Source organism: Cherax quadricarinatus, chromosome 14, assembly GCF_038502225.1.
Source record: "Cherax quadricarinatus isolate ZL_2023a chromosome 14, ASM3850222v1, whole genome shotgun sequence".
NCBI classification, from domain to species: domain Eukaryota; kingdom Metazoa; phylum Arthropoda; class Malacostraca; order Decapoda; family Parastacidae; genus Cherax; species Cherax quadricarinatus.
In genome coordinates this window covers 17,629,870-17,650,586 of record NC_091305.1, presented here as the reverse complement: position 1 = coordinate 17,650,586, position 20,717 = coordinate 17,629,870, and positions in this window count along the sequence as shown.

The following is a 20,717-nucleotide window of genomic DNA, read 5'->3' as shown; positions in this document are numbered from 1 at the left end:
CTTTCCACCTCCCTCGTCATTTCCTTTCTCTGTGCCCCGTGATCACAAATACCGTCGCTGGCCGCCCTGCTAAAAATTCACCCCGCCACCAGCGGCTCCTTTCATCCGCTTGGGGATTAGCCGAGCGCAGCCTCTCGCTTCCCATCTTGTACCTTGCAATGCTGATCAACGTCTTGGTGATTAGACAAGGAGTCTCGAGGAACGAGGAGAGGGAAAGAAATAGAAGGAAAGGGGAGAGAAGGCGATAGAGCGGCAGCTTATGATGGCAGAGAAAGGAGACGTAGGATAAATGGGACAGTGTGAAATTAAAATCGGGAAAAACGTGGATAAGGAGGATGCATATGGAAATATAGATGGAGAAAGAGATTGCAAAAAACAAGAATAAGAAGAAAAATAAGAAAGAAAAGACAGATGAAATTTGAATAAAATGAAGACTAATAAGCATAGAATGATAAAATCCCCGTGAGTTGCAGAAAAGCATTGGATGTATTGTGAACACTATTAAGAAAATCTCAGTGGACACTTAAGTGATCATTAAATATCAGTTAGAAATAGTAGCTGAAGTCTTTCTATAGTAATGTCTAATGTCTGCCAGCGGTGCCTCTTTAAGTTCAGAGGAGTTGTGTTCATCGATTTTTCTCAATAAATTTATCAACATTCACAAACAAAACAAATAATTGCCTCCTTGCATCTGTCCTTGGATAGTGGCGGGCACGGTGGGCCCTACAGACGAGCAGAGAGTTATACAGGTTTTGATAGGATGGCGGGAGAGGGGGCGGGGGAGTGCTTGGCAATCCTCAATTGACAGGATTCGTCACTGTAACGATCCTCTGTTGAGTGAGGACAGGGCACATGCGCCTCACCCATACCTACCTGCTTGAAGGGGCTTCTGCCCCCCCTCCCCTCCTCTCTGTCACGTATGTCATGCCCACGACCTCGGCATTTCTTCCCCCTAAGTCGTGGCTTTTATAATTACTGAGGTACCCGTAGGGACCTCTGGGAAATTTTAGCAGAGACTTTTAACAATTGATAGTTCATTATTGTCTTCCATGATGCACATCATTTAAACCTTAATGTAAAAGTGTTTATTTTTTGTGTTCTTGTAGGACTTAATGTTTGAAGTGAGAATATTCAGCGTTTTATTGCCAGTAATGGTTGATCTTAGAGGCCAGAGTGTTTTGTAGCTTCAACTACTTTATTTCTTCCTTTATCATGCGATGCAGTTCTCCTGACCTCTCATGTTTTCTCTCTTTGGTCACTTACTTAATTCTCCCTATTTTCTTTCCCTCTCCCTCAGTATTATTCCAGCCTTTCTCACTGTTATTTCTTCTTATCCTAATTCTTCCAGGTCTCATTTTGCTATTTCATCTTCCCTTGTCTCTCATTTTTTCCTCCCCTGAACTCTTCTCACTTCTCTCCCTCCCTCGCTTCTACCCACCTTCTCTCCCTCCCTCGCTTCTACCCACCTTCTCTCCCTCCCTCGCTCCTACCCACCTTCTCTCCCTCCCTCGCTTCTACCCACCTTCTCTCCCTCCCTCGCTCCTACCCACCTTCTCCCCCTCTCTCGCTCCTACCCACCTTCTCTCGCTCCTACCCACCTTCTCTCTCTCCTACCCACATTCTCTCTCTCCTACCCACCTTCTCTCTCTCCTACCCACCTTCTCTCTCTCCTACCCACCTTCTCTCTCTCCTACCCACCTTCTCTCTCTCCTACCCACCTTCTCTCTCTCCTACCCACCTTCTCTCTCTCCTACCCACCTTCTCTCTCTCCTACCCACCTTCTCTCTCTCCTACCCACCTTCTCTCTCTCCTACCCACCTTCTCTCTCTCCTACCCACCTTCTCTCTCTCCTACCCACATTCTCTCTCCTACCCACATTCTCTCTCCTACCCACATTCTCTCTCCTACCCACATTCTCTCTCCTACCCACATTCTCTCCCTCTCGTTACTCAAAGAGACATCTTACAAATTTCCTCTTCATTACCTTCAAACTCCAGCGGAATTTCCTCATTAATGTTATCCCGCTGTGGATAATTTTCCCGGCAGTCCCCCCCCTTCCCCCCGCCGCCGCCGCCGCCGCCACCACCACCGCCATTATGACTCGACATCAGCGCGCTAAACACTTTATACGTCTTCATTCTCACTCGAAATGAAATACTGCGCCTTGTTGAGAGTTTCTCCTTGAACCCCGACTCTTCTGCCTCACTGCTGCTGCTCTTCTGCCTCACCTCTGCTGCTGCTGCTGCTGCTCTTCTGCTCTTCTGCCTCACTGCTGCTGCTCTTCTGCCTCACCTCTGTTGCTGCTCTTGTGCGTCACCTCTGCTGCTGCTGCTCTTGTGCCTCACCTCTGCTGCTGCTGCTGCTGCTGCTGCTGCTGCTGCTGCTGCTCTTGTGCCTCACCTGCTGCTGCTGCTGCTGCTCTTGTGCCTCACCTCTGCTGCTGCTGCTCTTGTGCCTCACCTCTGCTGCTGCTGCTGCTATTGCTGCTGCTGCTGCTATTGCTGCTGCTGCTGCTATTGCTGCTGCTGCTGCTGCTCTTGTGCCTCACCTCTGCTGCTGCTGCTGCTGCTGCTGCTGCTGCTGCTGCTGCTGCTGCTGCTGCTGCTCTTGTGCCTCACCCTCTGCTGCTGCTGCTGCTGCTGCTGCTGCTGCTGCTCTTGTGCCTCACCCTCTGCTGCTGCTGCTATTGCTGCTGCTGCTGCTCTTGTGCCTCACCTCTGCTGCTATTGCTGCTGCTGCTGCTCTTCTGCCTCACCTCCGCACCTATTCACTTTTTCTACTCTGCCTCTTCTCTGAACTACAACTACACTTTTATTTCCTATTTTACCTCTACTCTGCATATCTTCTGTTCCCCACCCTCTTATACACCTTCCTCCTTTTCTGCCTCCCTTCCCCCTCGTCGCTTCGACACCATCACTGCCTCTTCTCTTTTTAACACCTCTTTTGAGCCTCTTCCTCTGCGCTTTTATTTGTGTAAATTGGTCCTGTTGTGGGGTGTGTGTGTGTGTGTGTGTGTGTGTGTGTGTGTGTGTGTGTGTGTGTGTGTGTGTGTGTGTGTGTGTGTGTGTGTGTGTGTACTCACCTAGTTGAGGTTGCGGGGGTCGAGTCCGAGCTCCTGGCCCCGCCTCTTCACTGATCGCTACTAGGTCACTCTCCCTGAGCCCTGAGCTTTATCATACCTCTGCTTAAAGCTATGTATGGATCCTGCCTCCACTACATCGCTTCCCAAACTATTCCACTTACTGACTACTCTGTGGCTGAAGAAATACTTCCTAACATCCCTGTGATTCATCTGTGTCTTCAGCTTCCAACTGTGTCCCCTTGTTACTGTGTCCAATCTCTGGAACATCCTGTCTTTGTCCACCTTGTCAATTCCTCTCAGTATTTTGTATGTCGTTATCATGTCCCCCCTATCTCTCCTGTCCTCCAGTGTCGTCAGGTTGATTTCCCTTAACCTCTCCTCGTAGGACATACCTCTTAGCTCTGGGACTAGTCTTGTTGCAAACCTTTGCACTTTCTCTAGTTTCTTCACGTGCTTGGCTAGGTGTGGGTTCCAAACTGGTGCCGCATACTCCAATATGGGCCTAACATACACGGTGTACAGGGTCCTGAATGATTCCTTATTAAGATGTCGGAATGCTGTTTTGAGGTTTGCTAGGCGCCCATATGCTGCAGCAGTTATTTGGTTGATGTGCGCTTCAGGAGATGTGCCTGGTGTTATACTCACCCCAAGATCTTTTTCCTTGAGTGAGGTTTGTAGTCTCTGACCCCCTAGACTGTACTCCGTCTGCGGCCTTCTTTGCCCTTCCCCAATCTTCATGACTTTGCACTTGGTGGGATTGAACTCCAGGAGCCAATTGCTGGACCAGGTCTGCAGCCTGTCCAGATCCCTTTGTAGTTCTGCCTGGTCTTCGATCGAGTGTATTCTTCTCATCAACTTCACGTCATCTGCAAACAGGGACACCTCAGAGTCTATTCCTTCCGTCATGTCGTTCACAAATACCAGAAACAGCACTGGTCCTAGGACTGACCCCTGCGGGACCCCGCTGGTCACAGGTGCCCACTCTGACACCTCGCCACGTACCATGACTCGCTGCTGTTTTCCTGACAAGTATTCCCTGATCCATTGTAGTGCCTTCCCTGTTATCCCTGCTTGGTCCTCCAGTTTTTGCACCAATCTCTTGTGTTGAACTGTGTCAAACGCCTTCTTGCAGTCCAAGAAAATGCAATCCACCCACCCCTCTCTCTCTTGTCTTACTGCTGTCACCATGTCATAGAACTCCAGTAGGTTTGTGACACAGGATTTCCCGTCCCTGAAACCATGTTGGCTGCTGTTGATGAGATCATTCCTTTCTAGGTGTTCCACCACTCTTCTCCTGATAATCTTCTCCATGATTTTGCATACTATACATGTCAGTGACACTGGTCTGTAGTTTAATGCTTCATGTCTGTCTCCTTTTTTAAAGATTGGGACTACATTTGCTGTCTTCCATGCCTCAGGCAATCTCCCTGTTTCGATAGATGTATTGAATATTGTTGTTAGGGGTACACATAGCGCCTCTGCTCCCTCTCTCAATACCCATGGGGAGATGTTATCTGGCCCCATTGCCTTTGAGGTATCTAGCTCACTCAGAAGCCTCTTCACTTCTTCCTCGGTTGTGTGCACTGTGTCCAGCACTTCTTTGAATCTCTTGTTGAGTTCTTCACATACTTCACGGTCATTTCTTGTTGTCTCTCCTCCTTCCTTCCTTAGCCTGATTACCTGGTCCTTGACTGTTGTTTTCCTCCTGATGTGGCTGTACAACAGTTTCGGGTCAGATTTGGCTTTCGCTGCTATGTCATTTTCATATTGTCTTTGGGCCTCCCTTCTTATCTGTGCATATTCGTTTCTGGCTCTACGACTGTTCTCCTTATTCTCCTGGGTCCTTTGCCTTCTATATTTCTTCCATTCCCTAGCACACTTGGTTTTTGCCTCCCTGCACCTTTGGGTAAACCATGGGCTCATCCTGGCTTTTTCATTAATCCTGTTACCCTTGGGTACAAACCTCTCCTCAGCCTCCTTGCATTTTGTTGCTACATATTCCATCATCTCATTAACTGGCTTCCCTGCCAGTTCTCTGTCCCACTGAACCCCGTTCAGGTAGTTCCTCATTCCTGTGTAGTCCCCTTTCTTGTAGTTTGGCTTCATTCGTCCTGGCCTTCCTGCTTCTCCCTCCACTTGTAGCTCTACTGTGTATTCGAAGCTTAAAACCACATGGTCACTGGCCCCAAGGGGTCTTTCATATGTGATGTCCTCGATATCTGCACTACTGAAGGTGAATACTAAGTCCAGCCTTGCTGGTTCATCCTCTCCTCTCTCTCTTGTAGTGTCCCTTACGTGTTGGTACATGAAGTTCTCCAGTACCACCTCCATCATCTTAGCCCTCCATGTATCTTGGCCCCCATGTGGGTCCAAGTTCTCCCAATCGATCTCCTTGTGGTTAAAGTCACCCATGATCAGGAGCTTTGCCCTGCATGCATGAGCTCTTCTGGCCACTCTAGCCAGTGTGTCAACCATCGCTCTATTGCTCTCGTCGTACTCTTGCCTTGGCCTCCTGCTGTTCTGTGGTGGGTTATACATCACTGCTATTACCACCTTGGGACCTCCAGAGTGAAGTGTTCCCACTATGTAATCACTTTCTTCTCCGCTATCTCCTCTCTCCAGCTCATCAAAATTCCAGCGATTTTTGATCAGCAACGCCACTCCTCCACCCCCCCTGTTCCCTCTGTCTTTCCTCAGGATTTGGTATCCCGTTGGAAAGATGGCATCTGTTATCATACCTGTAAGCTTGGTTTCTGTGAGAGCTATGATGTCCGGTGATGCTTCTTTGACTCTTTCATGCCACTCCTCCCACTTATTTGTTATTCCATCAGCGTTTGTGTACCATACCTTCAGTTTCCTTTCCAACACTGTGGTTTGGGGGGCCTGTGAGGGTGGGAGACCTGGTGGCATACTGTGGGATTCTATAGCTCGGTGTTGGGTGGAGGCTGTGGGTATGGATTGTAGTGTGTGTTGGGATGGTGTGATAGGTTGTATGGTTCTGAGAGTAGTTGTGTGTGTGCTTGCCCTTGCTGTTCTGTCCTGCTCTGACTGACCTCTGCTGGTTCCCTCCTTGTCTCTCTTCCTAGCTCCTTTCGCTTTTTTGTCCTCTCCCTCAGCTGCTGTCGTTCTGCTTTGTTCTGTCTCTGTGTGTGTGTGTGTGTGTGTGTGTGTGTGTGTGTGTGTGCGTGTGTGCGCGTGCGTGCGTGTGCGTATGTATATGAGTTCGCGTATGTGTGTGTGTGTGTGTGTGTGTGTGTGTGTGTGTGTGTGTGTGTGTGTGTACTCGCCTAATTGTACTCACCTAATTGAGGTTGCAGGGGTTGAGACTCGGCTCCTGACCCCGCCTCTTCACTGATCGCTACTAGGTCCTCTCTGCTCCCTGAGCTTTGTCATACCTCGTCTTAAAGCTATGTATGGTTCCTGCCTCCACTACAACACTTGCTAGGCTATTCCATATCCTGACGACTCTGAAGAAATACTTCCTAACATCCGCCTGACTCGTCTGAGTCTTCAGCTTTCAATTGTGACCCTTTGTTTGTGTCGCCTCTCTGGAACATCCTGTCTCTTTCAACCTTATCTATTCCACGCAGTATCTTGTATGTCGTTACTATGTCTTCCCTGACCCTCCTGTCCTCCAGTGTCGTCAGGCCGATTTCCCTCAACCATTCTTCGCAAGACATTCCCCTTAGCTCCGGAACTAGCCCTGTTGCAAACCTTTGTACTTTAATTTCTTGACGTGCTTCACCAGGTGTGGGTTCCAAACTAGTGCTGCATACTCCAGTATGGGCCTGACATACACAGTGTACAGTGTCTTGAACGATTCCTTACTGAGGTACCGGAACGCTATTCTCAGGTTTGTCAGGCGCCTGTGTGTGTGTGTGTGTGTGTGTGTGTGTGTGTGTGTGTGTGTGTGTGTGTGTGTGTGTGTGTGTGTGTGTGTCTACTACCATGACTGCCATCATGCGAGTCTACCGCCGTGACTGCCATCATGCGAGTCTACCGCCGTGACTGCCATCATGCGAGTCTACTACCGTTACTACCATTATACGAGTCTACCACCATGACTATCATTATGCGAATCTACCACCATGACTACCATCACCATGTGAGTATATTACCATGACTACCATCACCATGTGAGTATATTACCATGACTACCATCACCATGTGAGTATATTACCATGACTACCATCACCAGGTGTGTGTACACTACCATGACTAACATCACCAGGCGTGTGTGTGTACTACCACGAGTACCATCACCAGGTGTGTGTACTACCATGACTACCATTCTTCAGACTGGCTCATAAATTACAGCATCGGTCGCTGAGGTGACATGATCACACCTGTAATTAAAAATTTGATATCTCGTATCGCTGTTCCAATTTAGTTGTTTATTGGAAAACGACCTCAAGAATCGCCTGTCAGAAATGCAATAGCTGTTTTGCACATATTTACATTATTTACGATATTTTTCAAGCGGTTCTCTGCACCCTCATAACATTCCTTCCATAGTCGTCGTGTCTTCCTTCTCTACCTTCCCTCCCTCCGTCCCTCCTCACATTCTGGTATAATCCTAATTTATATTCTATCTTGTTATCGCCGGAACAAAGAGGTATTATCGCAATACTGCTAATTCACTGCGAAGGATTTAAAGGATCCGGCTCGTTGTTCTTAATTGGTAAACAAGCGAGCCTGGAGGATGGGCGAACCTGGAGCCTCAGTCCTATCTGAGCCTGGAGGATGGGCGAACCTGGAGCCTCAGTCCTATCTGAGCCTGGAGGATGGGCGAACCTGGAGCTTCAGTCCTATCTGAGCCTGGAGGATGGGCGAACCTGGAGCCTCAGTCCTATCTAAGCCTGGAGGATGGACGAACCTGGAGCTTCAGTCCTACCTGAGCTTGGAGGATGAGCTAACCTGGAGCCTCAATCCTATCTAAGCCTGGAGGATGGGCGAACCTGGAGCTTCAGTCCTATCTGAGCCTGGAGGATGGGCGAACCTGGAGCCTTAGTCCTATCTGAGCCTGGAGGATGGGCGAACCTGGAGCTTCAGTCCTATCTGAGCCTGGAGGATGGGCGAACCTGGAGCCTCAGTCCTATCTGAGTCTGGAGGATGGGCGAACCTGGAGCCTCAGTCCTATCTGAGCCTGGAGGATGGGCGAACCTGGAGCTTCAGTCCTATCTGAGCCTGGAGGATGGGCGAACCTGGAGCCTCAGTCCTATCTAAGCCTGGAGGATGGGCGAACCTGGAGCTTCAGTCCTACCTGAGCTTGGAGGATGAGCTAACCTGGAGCCTCAATCCTATCTAAGCCTGGAGGATGGGCGAACCTGGAGCCTCAGTCCTATCTGAGCCTGGAGGATGGGCGAACCTGGAGCCTCAGTCCTATCTGAGCCTGGAGGATGGGCGAACCTGGAGCTTCAGTCCTATCTGAGCCTGGAGGATGGGCGAACCTGGAGCTTCAGTCCTATCTGAGCCTGGAGGATGGGCGAACCTGGAGCCTCAGTCCTACCTGAGCTTGGAGGATGAGCTAACCTGGAGCCTCAATCCTATCTGAGCCTGGAGGATGGGCGAACCTGGAGCTTCAGTCCTATCTGAGCTTGGAGGATGGGCGAACCTGGAGCCTCAGTCCTACCTGAACCTGGAGGATGGGCGAACCTGAAGCCTCAGTCCTACCTGAGCTTGGAGGATGAGCTAACCTGGAGCCTCAATCCTATCTAAGCCTGGAGGATGGGCGAACCTGGAGCTTCAGTCCTATCTGAGCCTGGAGGATGGGCGAACCTGGAGCCTCAGTCCTATCTGAGCCTGGAGGATGGGCAAACCTGGAGCTTCAGTCCTACCTGAGCCTGGAGGATGAGCTAACCTGGAGCCTCAATCCTATCTAAGCCTGGATGATGGGCAAACCTGGAACCTCAGTCCTATCTGAGTCTGGAGGATGGGCGAACCTGGAGCCTCAGTCCTACCTGAACCTGGAGGATGGGCGAACCTGAAGCCTCAGTCCTACCTGAGCCTGGAGGATGGGCGAACCTGGAGCTTCAGTCCTACCTGAGCCTGGATGATGGGCAAACCTGAAGCCTCAATCCTATCTGAGCCTGGAGGATGGGCGAACCTGGAGCCTCAGTCCTATCTCTTAACCTGGAACAATTCATTAATACTGTGGCTGGAACACTTCACAAATCTCGTGGCTGGAACACTTCATAACGTTGGCTTCAACAGTTCACTGATAAACCCCCTCACTACTTTACAGAAAACGAAGACGACTTTTTGTCCCTCCTGGTCCACATTACCAGTACAGTCTGATCGAAACATCGCCTAATATTTCCCCTCCCTATCCAATCCCCCCTCCCCCCAATTTCCCCGCAGTGTGCAAAATGAAGGTTTGCACTGACTTTCGACAAGATGGCTCGTCAAGATTCCTTCCTCGACGTTTATAACGGAGAGTCCGATGTTGTCTCAGACGATACTCCTACGAGGCTGGAACTACTAGGAGGCTGGAACTACTAGGAGGCTGGAACTACTAGGAGGCTGGAACTACTAGGAGGCTGGAACTACTAGGATATAACGAGGAATGACTGTGTTTAACGTAATGTTCTGTTCCTGAGGTGTTAAGATTCCTCCTCGCAAATCATAAAATATTTTATAATTTTTTGAAACATGGCTTAATTTTTAACAATTAAAATTATCATCGGAAATCCTCCTCTGTGATATGATTTTCACTTTATTATTCTTTTTCTTTATTAGTAAGCGATTTAGATTAATTTATTTTTACTCTTGCCGTGATTTTTTTTTAATTTATAGATAATTTATCTTTATTGGTAAGTTATAATTTCAATCGGTATTTTTTTTTTTTACTCTAGTAATTATTTTTTTTAATTTTATTGGTAATTTTTTGTTTCCAGGTGAAAATTATTTGGAGGAATTTCTGAAATGTAGCTTCAGCTTGGCTTGAAACCTACCTACTTTTATCCATGTTCTTACTCTGAAACTTCCCGTGTAAAATGTGATTCCCGGCTGGTCGTTCAAGGCAACACGTTTCACTCGATGTCTAGTTCGTGTCCCCGGGGGAAACGTTGCGTAATTCAATAAGCAAAAACTAGAGAGGAAAAAATCAATGCGTTGATGGCGTTTGAAAGAGCTGACTCGAAAAAAATGTTTAATATTTTTTCTGAATTTTTTTCACTTTTTTTTTTTTAAGACCATCTTTCAAACGTTTATGTTCTTCATTATATGGAAAGTATGGGGCAAAAAATCGGTGTAAATTTTCTTTTTATTATTGATGTGAATTCTATAAAAATGATTATAAACTTTCCTTTGTCATTTCCCTTTTTTGGACTACGTGAAGTGAGTCCAGATGTAGAGAGTCGAAGAATAAAAGTCGTGTAAGGTATTTGTGAATCGTTGATGGAACGATACACAAATACATTACTTGTCCACTTAATAGTGGAAGAGTATCGACCTAAACCTCTGTAGTTCTGTCTTGTAATTATAAATAAATGGTATGGTAATTAGTGAACATGTGAACACCCTTGGCTTCGTATGTATGCTAAACTTGTTTTTTTTTCTTTTAGTGAATAAGTGTGTCCAAAAGTGGCAAGGAACCCTCATGTCCAGCTTCACTTGTGACTGTCATGTCCAGCTTCACTTGAGACTGTCATGGATGTATGAAGCTCATTTAGTTCAGGAAGGAAAACATCAGTGACTTCGGGTAGCGAGCTTGAACATCGTCGACACTGAATCACTGAACATAATCTGGTAGCATTTTATTAAGAATATTAGTTTTACAGTTTCTATACACATGGTTGAGAGGCAACTTGCCGTAGCCACTCAAAACTGGCGATCAAAATAAAGTTAGCTGAATTAAAGTTCTCTCTTTAATTAACGTGGTATTGTGTTTATGAACTTCAAAGAAAATATTAAATGCACTAGACTGTTCAATGGAATCTAAGTAAGCGGCAGTGTGACGTCAGAGTTAAATTTTAATTAATTTTCTTATAGGTGGTCAGTAATTTATTAAGTAAAGACACGATTTTCTTGATGCATTAAATATATTTAATAGAAAAGCCAAACTAACCGATTATGAGACTCGTGGAACTAATCATTTCATAAGCCTTAATCAGGACATTAAATATTTAGAGGAGGGTGACCTTGCGGTGCTAGTAAGTTGTTTGATCAGAGGGTCACGAGAAGCATGACTTATCAGGAACGAGAGAGAGCAAGGAGGAGAGTGTTCAGATAAATGGAAGGGGAATAAAATGTACGAGAACAGCTAAAATAAGGTAAATAAGTTGTAACTAAAATTCTCCATTATCCCCAACACTCAACACACGTCTTCTCTCCAGCAATAGTTCAGCACAGTCCTCCACCCCGCACCTCCACCTAACACCTTCCCTCTTCCACCCACTTGCACCCTCCCTCCTTACCCAATTCTCCTGTCCTCTTCCCCATTTTTGAGCAGGTTGGGGAAGCTGGCTGGGAGAGTCGAACTTCTTTTTCTCGATTAAAGGAGTATCGAATATCTTTTCCTAACGAATGAAACTCACGGTTAAGCACATCAAATAAATCTCCCTCCCCATTCCATTCCAACCCATTCCCATCCACGAGGCAGCCAGGACTATCTACCAAGAAACTCATTAACACTTACCAAGCATAATGAAGTGATCTTATAGGCCATACATATAAATTAGATCATCGAGCTCAGTGACTTAAGTTGATCAATACCCGTATCTGATAAAGATCACATAAAATATAACAGGAATGCTAACAGATGCCAATTTCACAAGCAGTTTCCCCAGTGTGAGGAACAGGAGACTGGCATGGAGGATGCTGCAGTGATCCAACTGCTGAGGAAATACTGGGGATTTAAATATGTGAGAATTCCGAACAGTCGCTGGGTAATTGAAAATACGTACTTTACATGATTATACAACCGACTCTTGAACAGGAGGCCCAAACCTAACAAGGCAAAAATAACAATGTCACTACCATCATTAACAGAGATGAACTGATGGCGAGTAGTCCCAGAGCGCCTTGTGATCGTTGATAACTTCTCATTCATGGTAAAAGACATTGACAAAACTGGGACAGCCGCAGTGGCCCAGATACACTAACAGGATTCACTAGTGAAAAGTTTCCCAAACTCGCGTATCAACGAACACTTGAGAGGTCATAGGACCCCAATGGAAATAAGTCACCCTGTGTGACTTTTTTGGGGTCATCCTAGGTTCACTACACATATGCTGCTATGTATGATAATCTATGTAAGTGTGTGTATACCCGAATAAACTTACTATAATTGGCTGTTAGCAAACAAGACTTGATCTACTCTTCTCCCTAAATGAATCGAACAGTGTCCTCATAAGTGAACATTATCCCACTGTGGGATAATATTCACTTAGCTAACGGACGTGGTTTGGAAGATAGGGAGGACGGACGCAAAACGCCAACGTAGAGGATATTAGTAGATTCCTAGCAAGAAAACAAAGGGATGGGAAAAAAAAAAACTTTCTTCGGGAGGCACTGTGATCTTCCGTACCTAAAAAAAAAAATAAAATAAATTAAGCATCGCTATACTTGGAAAGTTTTAAAGAAGATTATGGAAGATTTCAGTCATAAACGGCTAAAAGAATTGAAAATCAAACGGAGAGCCAGAAAAGTGAAAAGAAAATTATAGAGGCAGTAACGAGAAATTTCATGAGCCAAAAGTTTATAGACACCATAAAAATAAATGGAGGGGAGAAAAAGAACGACTGAATTTGGTCTTCAAATTAAGTAAATCAAGTATATGAAGAAAACGAAATATCAGATCGACTAGAAGCCAGGGAGCCCAGAGTAGTGTTGTGTCTACCTGGTGGAGCTGGGAATGGAGAAAAGGGAGAGAACAAATCAAGAAAACAAAACTACACGAAAATAAATCATGAGTGAGTGAGAGGTTTCCTAAGTGGAATGCAGTGGAGAGAAGATATAGAAAGGGAAGGTAAGAGAGTGCATGAGATGCACTGTTCAGCACATGCATGGAGGAGGCAACCAAAAAAATGATATAAGCAGGAGTAGGAATGGATAATGGAGTCGATGGTTTACAGTCCTGATAAGTGGAATGCAATCCAGGTAAGTGTAAAGTAATGACCATAGTGAAAGATGAGAAAATACTCTAAATAAAATGTTTTGGGGGACAGAATACATGTATTTGTGTATTGTTCCAGCGACGGTATTTGGCCTTTTTGTTCCTCCTGCAAGTCATGTTACTGAACACACATACCGACCGCTTAACTCCGGCGTCATATGTAAAATTAGCAAGCATAAAATCTGTTTTCAGAAACCCTAACAAGTAATATCTCGGGCCTCTATATATAACATGCCTTAGGCCTATCTTGGGGGGGGGTGTCAACAAGAAACCCTCGCATGATCACACTGGAATATAATAGAATTCTGTTTTATAAAAAGTAGTTTTGACAATATAAATTTCTTTTGGTCTATATAAACTGGATTCATTTATAATTAATAAAATTTGGGAAGAATTTAAAGTACATTAGACGAATTTTTGGGTAGAATATAAGCTGTGTTTCATGAATCACTGATACCTACCTACATCATTATAAAAAGTCGGGTGTTGTTGGGGGGATGGGTGGCAGCGAGGTGTAGTCTGGACCTTATAATGCTTTCCTGTTATCCTTTTATTTTTAAAGTTCCTTGATGATGTGAGAAGTCACGAAAGCGATTGAAATTTCACTATTTTTTCACAGTGGTGGTTCTGCATGCGCAGTAGTAGTCAGTATGTAGCCTCGGTGTGGACTTAGATGTACTCTGCAGTCCATCTTTTCCATGTACGTACACCGCCCTGTGATTCGATCTCTGCTAGTACAAATCTGAAAATACACACACTAAGCAAGCAGACTCTTTTGTTCTATACAGTGGCTGCTATTGATCCCACAAGTGCATTTTAAAGTTTGGCTGCTGATCCTACACCAGTGCATTTTAAATTTTGGCTTCTGTTGCTGCTGATCCTTGCAATGTTTTCTAAAGTTTGGCTTCTGTTGCTGCTGATCCTTGCAATGTTTTCTAAAGTTTGGCTTCTGTTGCTGCTGATCCTTGCAATGTTTTCTAAAGTTTGGCTTCTGTTGCTGCTGATCCTTGCAATGTTTTCTAAAGTTTGGCTTCTGTTGCTGCTGATCCTTGCAATGTTTTCTAAAGTTTGGCTTCTGTTGCTGCTGATCCTTGCAATGTTTTCTAAAGTTTGGCTTCTGTTGCTGCTGATCCTTGCAATGTTTTCTAAAGTTTGGCTTCTGTTGCTGCTGATCCTTGCAATGTTTTCTAAAGTTTGGCTTCTGTTGCTGCTGATCCTTGCAGTGCATTTTAAAGTTTGGCTGCTGTCTGGTAGTTATCTTGGGAAGGGATTACAGGCAGCTCGTATTTGCCTCCGACAAAGCCAGACCTTAAGACACAAACTGGCTGCATTATGCCGCCTCCCTCCATTCATGCAGGTGATCACGCCGCTGGTAACTTTACCCTGATGTTTATTTTCACTTTTCTTACGTTCTTCCTCCTTTGCTTATTTTGTTTTCGAGGTTTTTCTCTTTTTTTTTCCTTTTGTTCTTTTCCTCTTTTTGAACTTTTGTTGTTCTTTTTTCTCTTAGTTCTTGATGTACTTTCAGAAAAGGGATTATTAAAGAGAATGGGCTTCCAAACAGTCTATACCTGAGGCTTCCAAACACACCGTCTATACCTGAGGCTTCCAAACACACCGTCTATACCTGAGGCTTCCAAACACACCGTCTATACCTGAGGCTTCCAAACACACGTCTATACCTGAGGCTTCCAAACACACCGTCTATACCTGAGGCTTCCAAACACACCGTCTATACCTGAGGCTTCCAAACACACGTCTATACCTGAGGCTTCCAAACACACCGTCTATACCTGAGGCTTCCAAACACACGTCTATACCTGAGGCTTCCAAACACACCGTCTATACCTGAGGCTTCCAAACACACCGTCTATACCTGAGGCTTCCAAACACACCGTCTATACCTGAGGCTTCCAAACACACCGTCTATACCTGAGGCTTCCAAACACACGTCTATACCTGAGGCTTCCAAACACACCGTCTATACCTGAGGCTTCCAAACACACCGTCTATACCTGAGGCTTCCAAACACACCGTCTATACCTGAGGCTTCCAAACACACCGTCTATACCTGAGGCTTCCAAACACACCGTCTATACCCGAAGCTTCCAAACACACCGTCTATACCTGAGGCTTCCAAACACACCGTCTATACCCGAAGCTTCCAAACACACCGTCTATACCTGAGGCTTCCAAACACACCGTCTATACCTGAGGCTTCCAAACACACCGTCTATACCCGAGGCTTCCAAACACACCGTCTATACCCGAAGCTTCCAAACACACCGTCTATACCCGAAGCTTCCAAACACACCGTCTATACCTGAGGCTTCCAAACACACCGTCTATACCTGAGGCTTCCAAACACACCGTCTATACCTGAGGCTTCCAAACACAACGTGTATACCTGAGGCTTCCAAACACATCGTCTATACCTGAGGCTTCCAAACACACCGTCTATACCTGAGGCTTCCAAACACAGTCTATACCTGAGGCTTCCAAACACACCGTCTATACCTGAGGCTTCCAAACACACCGTCTATACCTGAGGCTTCCAAACACACCGTCTATACCTGAGGCTTCCAAACACACCGTCTATACCTGAGGCTTCCAAACACACCGTCTATACCTGAGGCTTCCAAACACACCGTCTATACCTGAGGCTTCCAAACACACCGTCTATACCTGAGGCTTTCAAACACACCGTCTATACCTGAGGCTTTCAAACACACCGTCTATACCTGAGGCTTCCAAACACACCGTCTATACCTGAGGCTTCCAAACACACCGTCTATACCTGAGGCTTCCAAACACACCGTCTATACCTGAGGCTTCCAAACACACCGTCTATACTTGAGGCTTCCAAACACACCGTCTTTACCTGAGGCTTTCAAACAGTATAATTGAGGCTTTCAAACACACCGTCTATACCTGAGGCTTCCAGACACACCGTATATACACAAATAACCCGCACATTGAAGAGAGGAGCTTACGAAGACGTTTCGGTCCGACTTGGACCATTTACAAAGTCACACTAACGGGAAGGAAGAGGTAGTGGTAGTAGTAGTAGTAGAAGTGGGACACGAAAATCACTCACTACGAAAGCAAAAGACTTGACTGACGATGCACCATCCCCCCAATGAAAAGCAGGGGTGTCACTAGCACGTTAAGAGACCATACAATAAGTGTCAGGGGCCCGAGACTGTTCAACTGCCTCCCAGCACACATAAGGGGGATTACCAACAGACCCCTGGCAGTCTTCAAGCTGGCACTGGACAAGCACCTAAAGTCAGTTCCTAATCAGCCGGGCTGTGGCTCGTACGTTGGTTTGCGTGCAGCCAGCAGCAGCAGCCTGGTTGATCAGGATCTGATCCACCAGGAGGCCTGGTCACAGACCGGGCCGCGGGGGCGTTGACCCCCGGAACTCTCTCCAGGTAAACTCCAGTAGTGGCGGAGATGGAAGGAAGAAGTAATAGCTTCCAAACAGTCTGTACCTGGGGCTTCCAAACACACCGTCTATACCTGGGGCTTCCAAACACACCGTCTATCCCTGGGGCTTCCAAACACACCGTCTATCCCTGGGGCTTCCAAACACACCGTATATTCCTGGTCTTAAATTTTTATTCCAGTCTTCGTGTATTGTTTTCAAGTGGTGAGTGAATGTGTCAGTGTGAGAGTGCATGTGGTTGAGTTCTGTGATTTTTTTTGCTAGATTATTTACCACAATTAATGCTTCATAAGACAATCGCCTCTCCTTTGCCTCTTCATTTATCTTATCTTCTCCCAATCAAAAAAAACAAACCATACTACGGGTGGGGTTTGAACCCGCGGTCAGAGTGTCTCAAAACTCCAGACCGTCGCGTTAGCCACTGGGCCACCTAGTCATGTTGACGGCATTGAGGGGACTTGAGCTAGAGTTCGTCACGGCCATGCTAGCTGGAAATTCATCTGTAAAAACTTGCATTTGTGGACACACTGGTGCCTATACTAACCTTCCTATGGTGTAAAAATATACCTAGTTGGACGAATCTTATTGAAGCTAGCTAGCTCAGTGGCTAACGCAACGGTCTGGAGTTTTGAGACTCTGACCGCGGGTTCAAACCCCATCCGTGGTATGGTTTGTTTGCAATCGCGTCATTACGATTTCGTGAGTTCTCCCCACCAGCATCCATATCTCCTCCCCTTCCTCCACCAGTAATAATAATCTTCATTTCTACACGTACATGTACAAGGTATAAAGACCTCGCCGACATCAATGACACACTACTATATAGAAGGCCCCTTGTTATGCTGAGCATTTCTGGCAAATTAGGTCAGTTTTGTCCCCACACCAGAGACTAGCACCCAGGTACCTATTTTAATGATAGGTGAATATGGACAGCAGTTGTCTTAAGGTAACACGTCCTAATGTTTCCACCCGTACCTGGGATCGAATCAAGGACCTAAGTGTGTGAACTGAGTGCGCTACCAATCGAGCTTTCGTCGTCGACACCCCTCCCTTCATCCACCCATTCCCCACTCTTTCATTCATTAATTTTCATTTATACATTCTCCTCCCTATCGTCCATTTATTCTCCTCCCTTCATCCATACGTTCCACCCAGAAAAAATCGGATGTCCAAAATCCATCCTGCCATACAAACTCTGATGGAGCGGCCATTTACCTTTTGTTTATGTTGTTGGATCACCATGTGTCCATCAGCTGATGGGTATACACGGATCAGCTGAGAGGAATGTGTGCATCAGCTGACATCAGTACGTTCATCGCCTGACGGCAATGTGTACATCAGCTGACAGAACAGTGCATATCAGGTGGAAATTGATTGGTTGGTTGTGATGACTCTCCCACAGTCCGGCTTTAAGCTTATTGTGATTGACTGACTCTGATTCGTTGCACCTGGTCGGTGGCACAGTCACAGGCACGTGGTCCTGGGGACACACCTGGTCGGTGGTACAGTTGCAGGCACGTGGTCCTGGGGACACACCTGGTCGGTGGTACAGTTGCAGGCACGTGGTCCTGGGGACACACCTGGTCGGTGGTACAGTTGCAGGCACGTGGTCCTGGGGACACACCTGGTCGGTGGTACAGTTGCAGGCACGTGGTCCTGGGGACACACCTGGTCGGTGGTACAGTTGCAGGCACGTGGTCCTGGGGACACACCTGGTCGGTGGCACAGTCGCAGGCACGTGGTCCTGGGGACACACCTGGTCGGTGGTACAGTTGCAGGCACGTGGTCCTGGGGACACACCTGGTCGGTGGTACAGTTGCAGGCACGTAGTCCTGGGGACACACCTGGTCGGTGGTACAGTTGCAGGCACGTAGTCCTGGGGACACACCTGGTCGGTGGTACAGTTGCAGGCACGTAGTCCTGGGGACACACCTGGTCGGTGGTACAGTTGCAGGCACGTGGTCCTGGCAACGCGTATAACCTCAAATGTGATGCAGCAAACATTAAAAAAATTGTGTACAGTAATCGTGAGACTCGCGCAGGTTACGTTCCGCGAAGACCAGCGAATACTGTGTCAGCGAGGAATACAGATTCACACCAGTGAACACCTGGGTTCTAAAATTCCGGAATAAAACCGGATAATGAAACAGTATGATAAAAACACACACTTTACACAGCAATTATTCCCGAAATACTGATCGGCATGCTGAGTATCATACCCTCCTGGCATGCTGAGTATCATACCTTCCTGGCATGCTGAGTATCATACCTTCCTGGCATGCTGAGTATCATACCTTCCTGGCATGCTGAGTATCATACCTTCCTGGCATGCTGAGTATCATACCTTCCTGGCATGCTGAGTATCATACCTTCCTGGCATGCTGAGTATCATACCTTCCTGGCATGCTGAGTATCATACCTTCCTGGCATGCTGAGTATCATACCTTCCTGGCATGCTGAGTATCATACCTTCCTGGCATGCTGAGTATCATACCTTCCTGGCATGCTGAGTATCATACCTTCCTGGCATGCTGAGTATCATACCTTCCTGGCATGCTGAGTATCATACCTTCCTGGCATGCTGAGTATCATACCTTCCTGGCATGCTGAGTATCATACCTTTCTGGCATGCTGAGTATCATACCTTTCTGGCATGCTGAGTATCATACCCTTCCTGGCATGCTGAGTATCATACCTTCCTGGCATGCTGAGTATCATACCTTTCTGGCATGCTGAGTATCATACCCTTCTGGCATGCTGAGTATCATACCCTTCCTGGCATGCTGAGTATCATACACTTCTGGCATGCTGAGTATCATACCCTTCCTGGCATGCTGAGTATCATACCTTCCTGGCATGCTGAGTATCATACCTTCCTGGCATGCTGAGTATCATACCTTTCTGGCATGCTGAGTATCATACCCTTCTGGCATGCTGAGTATCATACCCTTCCTGGCATGCTGAGTATCATACCCTTCTGGCATGCTGAGTATCATACCTTCCTGGCATGCTGAGTATCATACCTTTCTGGCATGCTGAGTATCATACCCTTCTGGCATGCTGAGTGTCATACCCTTCTGGCATGCTGAGTATCATACCCTTCTGGCATGCTGAGTATCATACCCTTCTGGCATGCTGAGTATCATACCCTTCTGGCATGCTGAGTATCATACCCTTCTGGCATGCTGAGTATCATACCCTTCTGGCATGCTGAGTATCATACCTTCCTGGCATGCTGTGTATCATACCTTCCTGGCATGCTGAGTATCATACCTTTCTGGCACGCTGAGTATCACACCTTTCTGGCATGCTATCATACCTTTCTGGCATGCTGAGTATCATACCTTTCTGGCATGCTGAGCATCATACCTTCCTGGCATGCTGAGTATCATACCTTTCTGGCATGCTGAGTATCACACCTTTTTGGCATGCTATCATACCTTTCTGGCATGCTGAGTATCATACCTTCCTGGCAAGCTGAGCATCATACCTTTCTGGCATGCTGAGCATCATACCTTCCTGGCATGCTGAGCATCATACCTTCCTGGCATGCTGAGTATCATACCTTCCTGGCATGCTGAGTATCATACCTTCCTGGCATGCTGAGTATCATACCTTCCTGGCATGCTGAGTATCATACCTTCCTGGCATGCTGAGTATCATACCTTCCTGGCATGCTGAGTATCATACCTTCCTGGCATGCTGAGTATCATACCTTCCTGGCATGCTGAGTATCATACCTTTCTGGCATGCTGAGTATCACACCTTTCTGGCATGCTATCATACCTTTCTGGCATGCTGAGTATCATACCTTCCTGGCATGCTGAGCATCATACCTTCCTGGCATGCTGAGTATCACACCTTTCTGACATGCTATCATACCTTTCTGGCATGCTGAGTATCATACCTTCCTGGCATGCTGAGTATCATACCTTCCTGGCATGCTGAGTATCATACCTTCCTGGCATGCTGAGTATCATACCTTCCTGGCATGCTGAGTATCATACCTTCCTGGCATGCTGAGTATCATACCTTCCTGGCATGCTGAGTATCACACCTTTCTGGCATGC